Source organism: Hibiscus syriacus, unplaced genomic scaffold (genome assembly GCF_006381635.1).
Source record: "Hibiscus syriacus cultivar Baekdansim isolate YM2019G1 unplaced genomic scaffold, ASM638163v2 tig00110912_pilon, whole genome shotgun sequence".
Lineage (NCBI taxonomy): Eukaryota > Viridiplantae > Streptophyta > Magnoliopsida > Malvales > Malvaceae > Hibiscus > Hibiscus syriacus.
Genome location: NW_024062911.1, coordinates 2,219,629 through 2,231,487, shown reverse-complemented (window position 1 = coordinate 2,231,487; position 11,859 = coordinate 2,219,629). Strand labels below are relative to the sequence as shown.

The window sequence follows — 11,859 nt, the reverse complement described above, 5'->3', positions numbered from 1 at the left end:
AAAAGATAACGAAACGTGTTGTGAGTCAACGTCATGGAGAGTTGACCATGTTCAAACACTTTGTTTGAAGTACTGGATAATAACTTAAATGGGCTTGTCGATCTAAATGCAAGGACGTGTAGTTGTATGAAATGGCAAAATCTGGTTATCCATTGGCCATGTTATAAAAGTTGCTCTTCATCTAAACCAAGATGATTCAAGCACATACGCTATGGATTGCTACACTACAGAAGTATATCGACAGACTTATGCCGAGCTACCCTATTTCACATCCTTCTGAGTGGGACATACCAAATGACTTACAAAACAGTTTTGCCACCAGCCATGGACAGAAGGCTACCTGGCCGACCAAAAAGTCACGATCGTATACCGTCTAAGGGTGAAGAGAAGAAGAGATCGACATGTAGTCGGTGCAAGGAAAGTGGTCACAAGGTTGACATGTAGATCACCAGTGCCATCACAATCATTTTCCTCTACCAAAATAGGATCATCATCAAAATCCAAAGCTCATATGGTGTCAAGAAAAAGGCAATCAAAATCACAATCATCTTTAAAATCCCAATCACAACTGGCTTCACCTTTTGGGACTGTTAACTTAGGTGATTTTAAATGCAAACGTTGTATTATGTAGATTTTAGGTGAACTTTTAACATTTTCAGTTAGGCATGTATTAGTAACTTGAGTTTGAAAATTGCTATGATCTGTTCCTTGTTATTACTTAATAGGCAATCATCTTAATGTCCATCGCAACGCGGAAATTACTACGCAATGCGAATGAAAATCGCAATGAGAATCGCAATGCGAAATGAAAATCGCAACGCTAATTTCGCATTGCGATAGTACTTTTTGCCTTCAAACATAATGCAGATTGAAATCAACAAAATCAACCATTACATTTCAATCAATTAAACAACCACAAATAAGATATGTTAACATCAATTAAACAAATCAACTTTTACAAATCACCTTTTACAAATCAATTAAACAATAAAAAATAAACATAATTATTAGAGAAATAACACTTATACTATTGAATCAACTTTTGCAGCCATACATCATTTTCACGCAGCTCACTTATGAGATTAACCTGCATAAACCAAACATTTGCTCAAACAACACTTTCTACACATCTAAACCTACAAACAGCAAATTATTGAATTCTAGGTACTTAACCAAACATTTTCAAACCACAAGGCCATAAACATACCAATTGTTTATGGACATTTTATAACGCGGATGCAGGTAGGCAGCGTCTCGTATATATAGATCTAGCCATAATGTCGAAACCACAAGCTACTGTAGCTCTATCTATATCGGTAGGAGGTAGATACTTTATACTTCCTGTGATCAAACGGTCCAACGCCAAGCATACGAGAGGACCACAATCCCCTCTGGGTCCTTTCGTTTGTTGTGGGCGGTCTCGTCTGCTAACTGTAATATTGAGCTTCTTTGGCTTCTTGTTTCCAGAACGAGTCCAATAATTTATCGCATCCAAGTATTTAGCCAAATAAGAGCTCCATCCCTTAATAATATCTCTTAAATCAGCCAATGATATGTAATTTATCATGCTGTCATATACTATTGCCTTAAGGGATGGGATCTGAAGCTCGACGAGAAGCCAATGGTTCGTTCCAAAACAGGGAAAAACACCTGCAATCATAAGTAATAATTCATTCATTGCGCACTTATTTATGAATACCTTTAAACTCAATCTAAAATAACACTAACCTTATCGACCTCCCACCATGCAGGATAAAGTTAGCTTGTCCATTGCCCAACGCAAATGATTCATCTCGTGATTCTTCAAGTGAACTGCGTTAAAAGCCGTCGGCATTATTGTATACCGTGTATTTCTTTTATTTTCCTTAAGTTTCCTAATTATTAGTAGACGTGACCCCCATGCATCGATATGCTGTTTTACAAAAAAATACATATATTAGTTAATTACATTAATTTTAAACAAATTAATCAAATGAAAATATAAAAAATATAAGACTTACCCCTCATCGAAAGCCATTGTCTTCGACCCCTAATAATACGCCCCACCAAGACCGATCAAGCAACAAAGATATCATCATTGAGCTTGCATATGTCAGTGAAACACCCTGGCTTCGCTCATGTAGATAAAATGCGGTCTTAGCCCAGGGTGTTCCACATTGTGTCGGTAGTTGTTTCCTCTCCTCTTCAGATACCGGTATGGTACGGCCGGTAACTCATACGAGAGCCAACTTGAATTCATCATGTCCGGCACGTCAGAGGGTTTCTCAAGAATCCTATATATGACCCATGTGAATCGGGCTCTTGAATGGTGGGAGGGACTCTCAACGATGACAGTGGCCTCTGAACGGTGGGAGGGGACTCTCGAGGAATGATAGGGGCCTCTTCAACGATAGGAGTGGACTCTTGAGGGATGATAGGCGAGTCGGGCTTCTTCTTGCGGTGTCTTCGCACTATGGGGTATACGGAGACTTAATAGCACGTGCACGCCGTCTGATGCGTGAACTCTGTGTGCAAGAAAAACCCGACGTAAAGCATCCACCTTATCGGTCCGCTAAATAAAAATAAAAATATCAGTAAATAAACAGACATGATATTTAAACAGTGAAAACAAAGATAAATATTTCAAACTTTCAACCAAAACAAAACAAGACAAATACTAACTTCACAGTGTTAAAGTAAAATTTTAGCAGTCTTGGCAGCAACCGAATAAATTTACTAAGCAATCTAAGTGAAATGGTTAATTTAAATGAAATTACGAGTAAATTTATCATCAAGTTAAATATGGAAAATCTTAAACTTACCTCGTTGCGTAGAGTATGAACCTCATTCTGCAACGATACTACCATCTCACGTAGAGCGGCAACCTCACCACGTAAAGTAGACACCTCCACACGCCATGCACCATCGTTATCGCGTAGAGTACCGATCTCCTCACGCAAGGCATTGACCTCATCACGTAACTCCCTTGACTCATCCCGTGGAGGTGGAGAACAGGGAGATAGAAGTCGTGGCATCTTTGTCGGTCGCCTATCATGAGGTGATGGTGGAGAGACCGATGATGTGACGGGATAGGTGATGGCTCGTTGTAGGTGTATAGTCGGGTCGATCAGGTGATGGCTCTGGGTGAGGTGATGGCTCTCGAAGTGGAGGAAGTGGAGGCTGCTCATCATTCGTTCCATCAAAAAAACGCTGACTAGCTTGCCACCAATCAGTGGCAAGCTCAGCCTCCGTGGGTGTCAGTCTCATTAATGGAGTGTTGGCCTCCAAAAAATATAAAACTAAACAAAGTTAAACGTCTACTTAATAACTTGTTATATGATAGTATTTGTGTTAACTTACATTATTTATTGTCGCATATGGTATTAAGTCTTCCCAATCCAACATACGTTTCCTCTTCCAGGAAATAGCCCTAGGAATATCATCTGAGGATTTTAATGCATATGTCGCATGCTGGGGAAAGCCTCGAATATCCAATCTACAAACAATATAATAACAAACATTAGTAATTGTTAAATAATTATTATAATTTTGAAAACATTATATAGAAATTCTTACCTTAAAGGCCAAACAAAGCCTGACAAAGTGTATTTCGACCCATCGCCCCGCAAACTTTTACGGTCATCAAAGGCAGACGACAACTTAGTCCAGGTAGCTTTCCATATACGAACCCACAGAAACAGATTCCATGTATTTAGGTCCTCTACCAATAATATTAGCTCCTGAGGAATAGGTTGTCTGGCCTCTCTGCCTAGAAAGCTGGCATACAAAAGTAGTAGAAGGCATACTCGGACAACATCGACGTCATTCATCCGAGTAAAACCATCTTCTTATTAAACAATTCTTCATGTCGTCGACGTGTAAGTTCGGCTTCTCTATTGACTCATCAGGAAAAACCCTGGATAACCATGATGGGCAGGTGATATGACGAGTGTACCGGCCTACATCATCGTGTCCGAATCGTAGACCAGTGATTAAGCAGAACTCCTTCCGCCCAAAACAAGTATACGCCGGTGGAAAATGAAACCATCTCTTCCTCACCACGTTGTATACTGTCGGGTAGATCGCTAGTCATGGTCTGAAGCCACAATGGTCAAACTAGCATCTCCACCCGGATGTTGTACTCTCAGCCATGGCCCGAAGCAGGTTTCTTCAAACAAGTTTCTTTGTGCAGGTGAAGCTTCGAGCAATTGTAGTGGCTAGGCTAACTTTATTCCTTAATGTCAATGAAGCCGAAAAAAATTTCTACAAAAAACAATAAACATACCAAGTTATATACCAAAAATTACACTGTCAAGATATACCAAAAACAAAACAATAAACATAAATAGTAGTTTATTCTTGAAACTAAAATTTGCAACACTGTTTTTGTCTTTTGGTTGAATGAAAATCGCAACGAGATAAAGAATCGCAACGCGAACGAAGAAATGACTATCGCAACGAGAGAATCGCAACGCGAAATGACTATCGCGACCAGACAATCGCAACGCGAATGAAAATCGCAACCGCGAAATAAAAATCGCAACGCGAAATGAAAATCGCAAGCGAAATGAAAATCGCAATGTGATTTTGGTTTCGCGTTGCGATTTTTATTTCGCGTTGCGATAGTTATTTCCGCGTTGCGATTTTCATTCTCGAAACTATTCTCTGCTTCTGCATTACTTCAACCAAAAGACAAAGCAAAGACAAATACTAACTTCACAGGCTAAACAGTTAGCAGTATTGGCAGCAATCGAATGAATTTAATAAGAAATCTAAGTGAAAATGGTTAATCTATTATTGAAATTACCAGTAAACTTATCATCAATCTCAATATGAAAACCTAAATAATGCAAAAAATTTCAAAATAAAAATAAAAAAAACTAACCCTCGGAGGATTGATTCCATTTCTGAATGATTGTGAGGGATTTTGACTGTAAATGGTTGTGAGGGATTCTCCGGCGATGGGGACGGAAATCTTCGGAGATGGGTACGGATTTCGCCGTAGAGAGTGAGAGATGGGAGATGGGACTGAGTGTTGTGTTTTTGGGTTTGAGGTTATGAGTTGCGATTACTGTGGACGGTTCATTTTCCGATTTATTAAGAAAAATACGTGTTTGGAATTTGAAAAAAAAATACGCGTTAATACGAATGGCGCTATGTAAATCGCGTTGCGAAAGTCAGTATCGCGTTGCGAAAGTAAGTATCTCGTTGCGATTTTTTATTATCGCATTGCGATAGTAAGTATCGCATTGCGATAGTAAGTATCGCATTGCGATTTTCCCAATTCGCGTTACGATTTACTTATTCGCATTGCGATTTTCCCAATTCGCGTTGCGATTTACTTATTCGCATTGCGAATTGGGAAAATCGCAACGATACTGTAGACCATCGCAACGCGATTTTCAACTATCGCATTGCGAAAATGCAACGCGAATTTGCGATAATGGAGATCGCGTTGCGAATTAGCGATCGCATTGCGATTTTGTTGGTCATTTTGGCAAATCCGGAAAAAGTTGGTTAAAATCGTATATTATATGGGATTTTTAGTCACTGATGTTATTTTCTCTTTATTAAAAGTGAATCCCACCAAAATAGAGATTTTTAAATACCCTCATCTTTCTTTAAAAATAAGAATAATTCAATAGAGTATTTCAGTCTTCATTAAACTTTTTTTCCTTTGTAAATTCATAGTCTTAATTTAGGGTTATACGGACTAGTAAGGCGTGCACACGCCTTAATTGAAGACTTCTTCTGTGATAGCTCAAGATGAATACGTGTCCACACCTTATGCGAAAACCTCTTCTAGTCTTGCCAACTTCTTGAATTCTGATCTTTACTCTTTAATTTGGGGATCTCGTGAAGATCATGTTATTTATTGGATTTTGAACTTGTTTAATCCAAATCTTCAACATAATCCACAAAATACGAAATATAATCAAAATTCATGATTTAAACAATTTTAGTTATTCAAATACGAGGAAAATATCATAGAATATATGGTTAATATGCATCTTATCAGTCCTATTGTTTTTATGCTTTTACTATGTTTTTTAGACAAACCCGTTATATGTGAATATTTTAATTTATGTTAATTTTTTTTGAATTTTTCGCAACAAAAAAAATCGGATTCGGATATTCGATCCGAATTTTCGGATATCCGATTTTTTTGGATCAGATATGGATAATTAATTTAGGTATCCAAAATTTTCAGATATCCGAAAATTCAGATCAGATAATATCCGATATCCGATAATGCAAAACCCCTACCGCTCACCTTCCATTGCCATTTCTCTTTCCTCACCAGACTTCATTAACTTAATTTTTCCTTCCTCACATGTCGTCACCTTCCATTTCTGACTGGTGGAAAATCGTCTCCCTCTACATCGACCAGACCAGAACCGTCGTGCTAAAGAACACTCCGACACAGCCTACTCCCATTAATTGAAAACCCAACAAGATGCAAAGAACAACTTTCACCACCATTTCCGATCCTCCACGCAAAGATGCATGTAAGTTAGGACCAAAGGCATTCCACCTGACTAGAAAAGTCAGAGCTTCTTCGCGGCCTCATCATAGCTCTCCAACATTTGTTGCACCATAACCGACTACAACATCCAAAACAAATAAAGTCTCCACCTCGTTTCTCCGTCTTAGAGGTGGTGCAAAGAAGAGTAAGAAGAAGACCTACACCAAGCACAACAAAGAAAAAGTCAAGCTCTGTTTTTGTTTCTTCACCTACAGAAGTTTGACCCGATGGTTTCGTGTAAGTATAAGGACCTATTAGAAGTGAGAATTTTCTAGGTGTATAACGATTAAAGACGAAGAATTGTTGGACCCGGTTCAAGATAAAAAATGATGCTTACAAATGGGTTCTTCATCATGCAAAGAGGTATGCTGGGTGTATACCGAAGGAAGTTGTCGCAAGGGCACTCTTCGAAAGTAGGTCTTCCATCAAGGCTTCTCGTTGCTCGAAAAATCGATTTTTTCGACTTGAATTGACTTTGATTTGTAATTTCATAAATTCGATTCGAATCGAAAAAATTTCTAAGTTCAAGTCGAGTTCTAAATTACAAATCGAATAACTCAAAATTTTTAATAATTAGTGGATTGGTTTTCAAGTTTGAGTCGAATCCCTCAATTTTGTAAAATATATGTATATCACATATAAAAAAAATATGAAGAATATATGTATTATATATGATTATAAAAAATTATTTAAATTGTAATAAAACATAATAATATTATAATTTACGATTAAATTAAATAAAAACTCAAATATTCTACTCAAATCAACTTGAATTTTATAAACTATATTCGACTTTAAGACTTTAAAAATTTCAATTTAAGTTTAAATTATAAAATAATAACCACGTATGTGTGGCAATGGCAATAAATCATATCTTGTGGGCACGCATGATGCCACGGAGAACTATTCCTTCGCCAACCATTTTCCAAGGCGTTTGGGAGGTAACGAAGGCTATTAGGGTTTTGGAGGAAAAAGTTTTTATCTCATCTTTTAATCATTTTTAACATGGAATTTAACGGTTAAAATATAATTTAATTTATCTACGTCACGGTGAAATGATTAAAATTTTTGAATTTTTCGCAACAAAAAAAATTGGATTCGGATATTCGATCCGAATTTTCGGATATCCGATTTTTTCGGATCAATAGGATAATTATTAGGTATCCAAATTTTCGGATATCCAAAAATTCAGATCAGATATATCCGATATCCGATAATGCAAAACCCTACCGCTCACCTTCCATTGCCATTTCTCTTTCCTCACCAGACTTCATTAACTTAATTTTTCCTTCCCTCACATTGTCGTCACCTTCCATTTCTGACTGGTGGAAAATCGTCTCCCTCTACATCGACCAGACCTGAACCGTCGTGCTAAAGAACACTCCGACACAGCCTACTCCCATTAATTGAAAACCCAACAAGATGCAAAGAACAACTTTCACACCATTTCCGATCCTCCACGCAAAGATGCATGTAAGTTAGGACCAAAGGCATTCCACCTGACTAGAAAAGTCAGAGCTTCTTCGCGGCCTCATCATAGCTCTCCAACATTTGTTGCACCATAACCGACTACAACATCCAAAACAAATAAAGTCTCCACCTCGTTTCTCCGTCTTAGAGGTGGTGCAAAGAAGAGTAAGAAGAAGACCTACACCAAGCACAACAAAGAAAAAGTCAAGCTCTGTTTTTGTTTCTTCACCTACAGAAGTTTTGACCCGATGGTTTCGTGTAAGTATAAGGACCTATTAGAAGTGAGAATTTTCTAGGTGTATAACGATTAAAGACGAAGAATTGTTGGACCCGGTTCAAGATAAAAAAATGATGCTTACAATGGGTTCTTCATCATGCAAAGAGGTATGCTGGGTGTATACCGAAGGAAGTTGTCGCAAGGGCACTCTTCGAAAGTAGGTCTTCCATCAAGGCTTTCGTTGCTCGAAAAATCGATTTTTCGACTCGAATTGACTTTGAGTTGTAATTTCATAAATTCGATTCGAATCGAAAAAATTTCTAAGTTCAAGTCGAGTTAAATTACGAATCAAATAACTCAAAATTTTTAATAATTAGTGGATTGATTTTCAAGTTTGAGTCGAATCCCTCAATTTTGTAAAATATATGTATACACATATAAAAAAAATATGAAGAAATATATGTATTATATATGATTATAAAAAATCATTTAAATTGTAATCAAACAGTATATAATATTATAAATATTTACGATTAAATTTAAATAAAACTCAAATATTCTACTCAAATCAACTTGAATTTTATAAACTCTATTCGATTTTAAGACTTTAAAAATTTCAATTTAAGTTTAAATTATAAAATAATAACCACGTATGTGTGGCAATGGCAATAAAATCATATCTTTGTGGGCACGCATGATGCCACGGAGAACTATTCCTTCGCCAACCATTTCCAAGGCGTTTGGGAGGTAACGAAGGCTATTAGGGTTTTGGAGGAAAAAGTTTTATCTCATCTTTTAATCATATTTTTAACATGGAATTTAACGGTTTAAAATATAATTTAATTTATCTACGTCACGGGTGAAATGATTAAAAAAATCTAATATATAAAGTTTAATTATGAAATTGAAAAAAATATAACGAATAAAATAAGAGAGTAAAGTTCAATAATTATTAAACTTTTAATTTACCCTAAATAAATTTATAATCAAAATTTGCAATTTCCATGACCTTTTTGGAGACTCGTTCTACTTTATTGTATGAAAAGGGTATTCTGCGACCCTATTTCATTTCAAAAGAATCTTCATGACCAAAACTTCTAAAACCCAAGTGCTGCGTTCCACTCATCAATGAGAAAGAAAAAACTAGAGAATAAGCATGAGGCAAAGATACGATCAAGACATACCTTCATAATCTCAAAATGCATATTACATAACTCATTTATTCAAACGCTCATAAGAATACACAATACCAACATCCTTCATGTCATCAGGGGTGAAGTGTCGGCCTATCCAGTCGATTACAGTCCACATCGACCCACATTAACCGAATTCGAATATAGATTTAAAGGGAAATCAATGAATTCATTACCTAAAACTTCAAGCTCCAGCAGTCTTCTTATTTGGTTCAAATACGTACTTAATAAGAGACTCCTTAATCGAAAGGAGCTCAGGGAATTCTGTCTTCAATTTGTTGGCGTCGAGTTCGTTATTGCTCCTGGGGGCTACAATAACCTTGGCTTGCTCCTCGAGATTGAAGTTGTTCCAGGTGAAGCTGGGGTCAATGTAATAACGGTACATGTCTAATATCTCATTGTGACTGACCACCCAGGGTTTGTAAAGTTCCAAATTCCGATAAGGTTCCTCTTCCCCATCTCGATGGAAATGGGAAGAAGTTCGTCGAGGATGGTCATCGAGTTTGGGATGTTAACCACCTTATCGTATCGAGTGATTTTCGTGATGAAGTTTCGGGGATTAGTTAAGTCAGATGAAATAGGCATCCTAACACGCAATGTACACACATTCTCATAATTCTTGAGCAGCTCCTCCACCTTTTTCAATCATTCACAAAGATCCATTATTAGAACAACAGAACAATTCAGATCTAGATGTATTAAACTACAACAAAAACCAGATTCATGAATCCTTGCTAAAAACCAATAATTACCAGCCCAATTCAGTCTGATCAATGCCGATTGATACAATAAGCAATGGATTTCAAAAGGAAACAATGAAATTAACAAATCTATATGATATAAACAACCGGACAATATCTCCATGAAAACACAAGATCTGAACAGCATTGGGATTTAAAAACACGAGGAAATCCATATGAAAAACAGATCAAACAATAAAAAAAATCAGAACTACTAACATAATATTCAATTTTAAAGGGGAAAATGAAGCTCGCTTACCATAGCTTTGGTCTTAGAATAAAAGGAACCAGTGAAATTTGGAGTATCCTCTTCCTTAAACCCGATACCCGATCCGATCGGATGAGCCTCATCGTACTCAAAGATGCAACCCGTGGCGTAATTAATCAAGATAAGGCCTTTTTCTCTGCAAACGTCAGCAAGGGTAAGAGTTCCGACCACATTTGTTCTGATGGTCTCAACCTTATGGGATTCGCACCAGTCGACGTTCGGACGACCGGTAACACCGGCGGCATTGAAAACATGGGTGGGATTGACGGAGGCTATGTCCGACTCCAGAGAAATCCGGTTCTCCAAACGGCCGGAGCCGTACTCGAAGTCGATTTCCCTTGGCTTCGCAGAGTTTACCCAATAAACCACCGACCCAACCGGTTCGACCGTAGATCAGAAACTTCAATTTTTTCTCCGTTGAGCCATTGGCCGGAAACCCCATAACTTATTTATTAGTATTATTTATGGGTTTCAAATGCAGGGTTTGAATTTGGGGGAATGAGTACTTCACATATATATCTAGAAATTACGAGGCCATTAATTTTTTTTAGTAAAACTTAAAAATACCATTAAATTATATTTAAATAGTATTTTAAATACTATTTTTCTAAAAAATTAATATATATTATATTTTATATAGAATAATCACCAAAATATTAATCGCCGGCAATAGGTAACGCCATATGTTAAATAAAATAAAATAAAAAAATATAAAAACTATTAGTTGATCTAATAAGATGAGACACTATATTTTTTAAGTAAGATCAAGAGTTCAAATCCTGACGTTTGCGAATGGAGCAAATTGAGTTGGGATGGTTGTCCTCGCCTTTGCAGTACTCGATTTGGAGTAACCGATCAATAGATCGGATACCGATAATTAATTCAAAAAAATTAAAAAAATATATATCTTATTTGACCTATCAATTATAATTAAATTAATAGAAAACTTAATGATTAAAAGAACAATTATTTTTTAGAGGTTCTGAGTTTAAGTATCTCGTCTACAGGGATGTTTAATCTTTCATAATCAAATGGTTAAGAGTCTAAAAAAATTAATATATATTAAATTTTATATAAAATAATCACCAAAATATTAATTGCCGTCAATAGGTAACGTCATATGTTAAATAAAATAAAATATAATAACTATTAGTTGGTCTAATAGGATGAGATACTATATTTTTTAAGTAAGATCAAGAGTTCGAATCCTGACGTTTGCGAATGGAGCAAACTGTGTTGGGATGGTTGCCATCGCCTTTGCAGTACTCGATTTGGAGTAGCCGGTCAATAGATCGAATACAGGTAATTAATTCAAAAAAATTTAAAAAATATATCTTATTTGGCCTATCAATTATAATTAAATTAATAGAAAAAGAACGATTATTTTTAGAGGTTTTGAGTTTAAGTACCTCGCCTACAGGGATTTAATCTTCATAATCAAATGGTTGAGAGTCTAAAAAAATTAA

General features: G+C 36.4%; 1 pseudogene; it reads right to left on the bottom strand.

Moving 5' to 3' along the window:
* Positions 1–9,360: 9,360 nt before the first annotated feature.
* LOC120146350 lies at positions 9,361–10,864 on the bottom strand (annotated as a pseudogene).
* Positions 10,865–11,859: the final 995 nt, after the last annotated feature.